At 42.5% G+C, this 7,661-nt stretch overlaps 1 pseudogene; it reads right to left on the bottom strand.

Moving 5' to 3' along the window:
* Positions 1–813: 813 nt before the first annotated feature.
* LOC136653173 (vomeronasal type-2 receptor 26-like) lies at positions 814–3,814 on the bottom strand (annotated as a pseudogene).
* Between the last annotated feature and the right edge of the window lie 3,847 nt (positions 3,815–7,661).

Below are 7,661 nucleotides of genomic sequence, written 5' to 3' on the forward strand. Positions count from 1 at the left end.
CCTTATGAGGAAAGACTACAGCGTTTGGGTCTCTTCAGTCTAGAAAAAGGTGCCTGGGGGGAGGACATGATTGAAACATACACAATTATGCAGGGGGTGGATAGAGTGGATAGAAGGATGTTCTTTTATCTCTCCAGAACTAGGGGACATCCATTAAAATTGAGTGTCAGAAGAGTTACAACAAAAAAATATTTCTTGACCCAACATGATTTAGTCTGTGAAACTCCTTGCCACAGGATGTGGTGATGGCATCTAGCCTGGATGCCTTTAAAAGGGGATTGGACAGATTTCTGGAGGAAAAGTCAATCACAAGTTACAAGTCATGATGGGTACGTGCAACCTCCTGGTTTTAGAAGTAGCCTACCACAGCATGCTAGATACATGGGGTGGCACCAGAATGCAGGACTCTTGTTGTTGTCTTGTATGCACCCTGAGACATCTGGTGAGCCTCTGTGGGATACAGGAAGCTGGACTAGATGGTCCTTTGGCATGATCTTATGGGGCTCTTCTTACGTTCTTATGGTTACAGCACTCAATAAAAGGAAGAAAATTTTATCTTGGCACTACTGGTAAGAACATAAGTAAAGTTAATGGGTACAGGGGGCATGGACAACAACAGATAACTGGATCCATGGATACAGGGGGCACTAATGTCTCTTAACTTTCCTTCCATTCACATCGCCACATAATTATAGAAATGCTATTAATAGAGTTTTTTATTTCCAGTGAGTAGGACAGGATTACAACCTTATTGAAAACAACGGACTTACTTCCCTGAGTAAAGAAAATAACACCATTGTCCTATTTAGTTTCCTATTTATTCCTCCATACTAGCTGATCCTTGCTATTTAACTCAGGTCTCAAAACAATTATATAACATTTGGGGGAAAAGATACAACCCAGCAATCCAGCACTGGAGGCCAAGATGGAGACAATCTCCACAGCCACCATAGATTTTCCCTTGGTGCTCACGTACGTGGGAACAAAAGATACCCAAACACTGCAAAACACTAACATGCTGAATGTGATGAACTTGGCTTCATTAAATGTGTCAGGCAACTTCCTAGCAAGAAAAGCCACAATGAAGCTGACAATCGCCAGAAATCCCAGTTACCCCAAAACACAGTAAAACATAGTGACAGACCCTTCATTACATTCCAAAACCATTTCTTCAGCAACGGAGTGCATGTTAACATCTGGGAATGGAGGTGCAGTACAGAGCCACACAGTGCAGATCCCTACTTGAATCAGGGAACAGAAAAGAACCACAGAGTTTGCCAGTCTCTTCCCCACCCACTTCCTCATCCTGCTTCCTGGCTTGGTGGCCATGAAAGCCAGAACCACAGTGAGGGTTTTTGCTAGCACGCAAGACACTGCTACTGAGAAGATGATGCCAAAAGCCGTTTGACGTAGAAGGCAAGTCATGGAATGAGGCTTGCCCAGGAAGAGCAGTGAACACAGGAAGCAGAGCAGGAGTGCGACGAGCAGAGAGTAGGTGAGATCCCGGTTGTTGGCTTTGACGATGGGGCTCTCCTTGTGTTTAATGAAGATTCCAAACACCACAGCTGTGATCAGAGCAAAAGATACAGCCAAGACAAGCAAAGCTATTCCCAACACATCTTGATAGGAGAGGAAATTGATGGCTTTGGGCAAACATTGATCTTGGTCTTTGCTCGGATACTGATCTTCTGGACATTTGAAACAATCATTCATATCTTGGGGGGAAAAGGAAGATTCCAGGTAATAGATTTTTCTCTACATGGAAAGCAAACAGGGCCAGCTTTAAGTCAATTGGACTAACTACTCCCAATTGGGCCCTGCCCTGGGGTAATCTAGTCTTGTATGCAATTTTACATTAAAATGTGCTTAGATCCATTTGGTTCGTTAACTCTCATGCACTTTTTAAGCACGCATTTTGATTGCTTCCCATTCAACCACAGAGATATAAAGTCTACACTAAATTTTATGTACAGGTTGAGACTAATTATTCGCGTGGGTTCCGTTCCAAGCACTCACGTGGATGGCAAAAAACACACTACAGCAAATCAATTTGAAAAACAGAGTTTCTTTACTCAGGTGATTTAAAAACAGCCTTGCTGACCTTTGTGATGTAAGATAAGAGTCATTAAGAAGACAATCCATCAATCAGTCATCCACTTCACTCAGCCCCTCCCTTCACCAATGCAAAGTCATCACCTTTCTTTCCCCTTTGCTCAGGGGGAAGGGAGGGGTCGCCTGGAGAGAGAAGGATTGATGGATTGTCAGCCAGCTGCCCCCCCCCTCTCTCTCTCTCATTAAGGAGCCTATTGTTAAAGGACTGTTCAGTTTTTCAAACTGATTTTTAAGGGATGGATTTTTACCCTTCTCCAGGGATCAGCACATTCCTTCTCATTTGCAGGGGCCATTCGTGTTGAGTCAAATCCGTGTATAAAAAATCTGTGTATAAATAGGTTGGACCTGTATATCTCTAAGATTCTATAGACATTGGCTGTGAACCTTTGACCTTGCAAAAAAAAAAAAAAAAATGCTTCCAAGTGGGCCCTGCAGCTCCTAAGGCTGGCCCAGAAGCAGCAAAAGGATCCAGTATCAATGCCTTTAAAATACATTGCTACAGAACTTCGGCAAACATTCTAAAAGTCACAAACACTCACTGAGACACTGATTAATAGCAATAACATACAATAGAAATTATAGTAGGAAAATGGCCAAATATATGTGCTAGGTGCTCGTGGTCTTCCAAGTTATTCACATGAGATACTTTACGGAGAATCAAATTCAGCCAAAGACACCGTACTTGCTCTTAACTATTCATGGAACTGCCTGCTATTTCTCCTACCCATATGGTCTGAAATCTTCCCTTCTGGACATGGAGCACAATCATAGCAACAAAACGGCTCTCCTTCCTTCTTCTTTCTGCTGTATCCTGGAGGGCAGTTGTCATTACACACAGCAAGGGGAAGCACCTATATGAATAAAGGTACAATGAAGTATTGAATTCATTTTCTTCTAACTGGCTCTCTGCTATTGCATGGGAAGGATGTCATCACAGGGGAGGTTGAGGACTTGATACGTAGGAGGTTTCTCATATTCTCCTGAGTAGTTCAAATGCCCTTGATCGCTTACCAGCAAGGGTGGTAGAATGGGTTGAGAAGGTTGGACATCATAAGAAGGCATATACCAATCAGGGGATCTAAGTACCTTGTTTGGTATCCTAAATTTTCCAGTACTGTTCCGCTGTCACAGTTTCCACCCTCCTCCATTCATTGATGTTGATAATGGGAGTAACCACCAAGCAGCACACATGAACAGAAAACTTCACAGGCCCAACTCTATCATTGGTATAAAATAGATGAAGCCCATTTGTGTCAGTTGCCTCTATGCTCCTTATAATGGGAGAAGGGGGCAGGGATTGAGGGCAAATGAAAATCCCTTTTAAAAGATCTCAAGAAACAGCACTAAGGGCGCAATCCTAACTAACTTTCCAGCACTGAGGTAAGCGCAATGCAACCTTGAGGAAAGGGAACAAACTTTCTCTGACATTGAAGAGGCCTCCGCGACTGCCACCCAACCGCAGGATGCAGCAAATGCCCCACTGGCACAGCTGTGTCAGTACAGGAAAGCTGGTTAGGATTTGGGCATAAGGAAAGGAATTCACTCAGCAGTGTGGACGGGTCTATCAAGTCATCACATTGGAATACGTTCACAGTTTACTTGGTTACTCGCAGTCAGATGTCACCTGATTAAATTTGCTGTGCCATCTGATCATGTCTTCATCAATGCTGAACGCTGTGCAAGGTGTAGCCTGCGGATCCATCCTGCCCACTTTCACTCTTACAAAAGTTTGATTTGGGAAAGTCACCCAGTTGATGATATCAAATCCAGTGGTCAGTTCACCTTTTGCATTAAAAGAGATGGTGTCTCCAGCACTGTTGTTGAATGAGATGCTTCTCAGAAAAGCATGAAGCTAGATTTAAAAAAGGCAATGGCAGGGAAGAATAAATGATGGAAAGAAAGAAAGATAGAGGGAGTTTCTGGTCCTCCATGAACAGGTGTTCAAGTATTGGTGTGATGATTGGGTGAGAACACTGCAACCCACTTTGCAATGATTTGAGGAAGAAACATGGCACTCAGCCCATGTTACTGACCTTCCTATGTCCCCTAGTGTTCCTCTTAACAAGAAAATGGCACTTCTGTTATCAGGAAGGCAAACAATTAAAACAAACAAACCTGGAGCTACCCTTCTTCACCCCAGTTGGGTGAAACCAAATACCAGTGTCCTTCAACCCAGAAGTCATTGCTATTAGAGTGACCTTGGAACCACTGGTCTACCCACACCACACAGTGCACACATAGAGGTTTATGACAGTGAAACACCAGCAGCAGCCATTTTACGAGCATTGCTGCTATTGAACATATTTTACTGGATCCAGCAGAGGTCCTCATGTACTGCTGCTATTGATAGCATGGGTGAAATGGGGAGGCAGAGAATAGAATAGGGAGGAGATGAATTGAGACTGGGAAGGGGGAGGTATCAGTGGCAGAGGTGCTGCTTATATCCTATCCCACTTCCCAACATCAATCCGCCTTCCTGGGTTCACTTGGGCTTGCTTCAGCAATGTAGTTGGCACTGATCCAAGTAGACCTTTGCAGACAGTGGAGGATTACCCCTGTGCAAGAGAATAAATGTTCCCTTACATATTAAGGAACTGAAATGCTTCCTAAATATTGTGGCTCTCAAACATCTGAAGTTTACCATATGTGGTTCATAACATTAAACAAGTTTGGCCACCGCGGTCTAGAGAGTTTCTTAATTAGTCACAGTTCCTTTGTTCACCTCAAGGGGATGGAAGGGTGGTCAGCAATTCAAGAAAAACTTTGTCATTGCTGGAACAGAACATGCAGCAGTTCAAACTAGCCAGCTCTTATATAAAGAGTCTGATGGTTTGATATTTTATCTTTCAAATTGACTAACCCAGTGGTGGGAAACCCAAGTCAATTCCTTCACCTTTGCCATGAACAGATAGAGGACCCTAACCAATAGACAGATGTTTCTCACACTGGATGAAGTTGTTCTCTAAAAGACTTAAGTATTTTTATGTGCAAGTCATGACAAAATCAAAATTGCTGACCATATGAACATTAAAAGCAAGCAAGGGGGCTTGTTATGTTCTGATTTAGTGCTATCCATATACTGACTGGTTCAATATATAGTTGCAGTTTGTTACCTGCCAAGGCAACTGACTGGGGGATTGGAGGCTGTGTCCACCCCCAACTCTTCTCCTATGTTTGTGTCTACTCGGGTTCATAGCATGCAAAGCATGTGCTATGGCATGGACAGCATTGTAGATGCTGTAGCTTTGGGCAGTCATGCTCATTTCAAAAAACGTTCCAGGAAGGCTCTCCAATTTCTCCATGCCACTACATCTGTCCATTGTTTCATCATCCTCTTTGGAATCTGGTAATAAACAGACAAATGCCTGTTTCCAGAAGACCCTCAGAAAGCCATCTTCTCTTGGCCAATGAGAATTTAGAATATGGAGGAAATTGTGGAATCCAGGCACCTCATTGGAATGAACTGTCAAGGATAAAGCACCATGGAAGAACTCAATATCCAAACCTCTGTAATGTGTTTGTGAAGAGAAATCCCACTCAGCTGTCATAATCCACACTTTACCCATGATTGTCTCTGTTGTATTTTCTATCTGTGCCATATATAAAAACCACTGCAAAGAAGACATAACATGAGTGTCTGCATTTACCACAAATGCTTTGACTTCATTAGCATCTACAAAAAGAGCCACCTTTGCTCTGAGTTTTTCAAAGAACTCTTCTACCATATCATCAAGGGAAGTCAATGTTGGTAGCCTGTCAATGAAGGCAGGACAGATGCCTTCCTCAGCAAGCATTGGAATCAGGGTCTCCACAAAGCTTTCTCCTTTGACATTATTGAGTGCAATGATCCCAACCCATGTCCATTGGAAATACAGAAGCAGCTGGACTATCCCAGTGTACTCATGCTCTACATTGGGGAACATCTGGTAGGTGGAAGGGAATTGGATCTCATCCTTCATCACTGGAGTAAAGTAGCAGTATGTGACCTAAGCAACAGTGAGAGTTACTTACAATTAGTCAGAAACATTTAGGCCCCTTCAAGCAAAGTTGTATCATAAAATATTTCATATATCGTAAGGTTTCTTAACAAGATACAACATTCATAAAAGTTTAAATGATCCATCAATGCAAGGAAATTTATGTGATACTATATGCAATACAAAACATACATTAGTACATTTTTAGACCAGTCCTATCTCCTGCTATACTATTGAATTCAGCCACACCTTTACCTACAGGTAAGCCTACAGACTGCCTATGGTTCTCTTTGGACATACACCAACCATTTTGATGGTGTATGACTAAAGACAGAAAATGGACAGGGAGGTATTTAAGAGCAGAGATAAAACTTCATGTGAGTAAGTGCCCACAGATCCATCTCTTCTATCCCAACACGCCTCAGTTCCTCCCATTACTCTCCCTCTTTGCCCAGTAGCCTAGAAGCACACAGCAGCATATCACATTTCACAAAACCATGGGCAACCCAATCTTATCAGCCAAAGTGGTTATGTATGCAGCAGGTGCTGGGAACCCACCAGGAGTCTCCTCAGGGGAAGGGGACTTTTGTTCTCTTCCTGTCAATGGGTCTTCTCGCATCTTCACGAACTATTTTGTCTGTGCAGATGTGAGATCCTCTGTGTTGCGCCTTATGGGCTGACGTGGAGTTCAGAATCTAAAGGAGCAGGGCTCCGCCAGTCCCATCCCCCCCACTCGTTCAGGCTGTGTTGCCATAACATGAGTTCCAGCAGCGCAACCTGATGATAGAATTCAGCTGTGAATTAAACAAGGGGAAATAATTCCAATTAAGAGTTTCCTATTAAGAAACAAAGAATGGCTGATTAAAATGAATTTGAGCTATTATCTGTACAAAATGCCTGACATAGTGCAGCTGAAACATCTTTGCTATTCTTCATATATTCCTTGAGTGCTCTGCTATGGCAAGAGAACAGTTTTGCTCTTTATAAACCAATTCCGGAAAATATATTGGAGTGAGGCAAAAAGGATTTTTCCTGATTTTTGCTTAATTATGTTTCATCCTCTCAGTTTATAAACCCCAAAGATTTCAAAACACTATGACAGAACTGCAATATCAGCTATTATGTATTTTGACTTTTGGGGAAAAACAGGAAGAAGTGTCTATTTTATGCTAACCAACTTCACATCTTTCCATTTCTCTGCCTCAGAAGAAAAATGCTAGAGATACAGGACAAGAATCAAAGATCTCTCTCTCACACTCACTCACTCACTCACTCACTCACTCACTTACCATACCTGTGGAATCTTATAGAGGCTTAAGATGATGGCTATGTGGTGGGAAGTTTCGGAATCAAGCCCTCCAATGACAGCAAGAAGATTTTTTAGATCACAATTGTAGTTGGGGACAAAATTTTTCAAACTACAAAGAAGGTTCAGCGTGTTCTGGTATGTCATTTTTGCATTAAAATGGCTGTCATAGATATGGAAGCCCAGACTGACATTGGGTAAAATGTTGAGGTTGTCATTGATCTGCTTTGTCGCAAATACCAAGGCCAGTACATGCTGGTAGTTCT

Source organism: Tiliqua scincoides, chromosome 5, assembly GCF_035046505.1.
Source record: "Tiliqua scincoides isolate rTilSci1 chromosome 5, rTilSci1.hap2, whole genome shotgun sequence".
Classification (NCBI taxonomy): Eukaryota; Metazoa; Chordata; class Lepidosauria; order Squamata; family Scincidae; genus Tiliqua; species Tiliqua scincoides.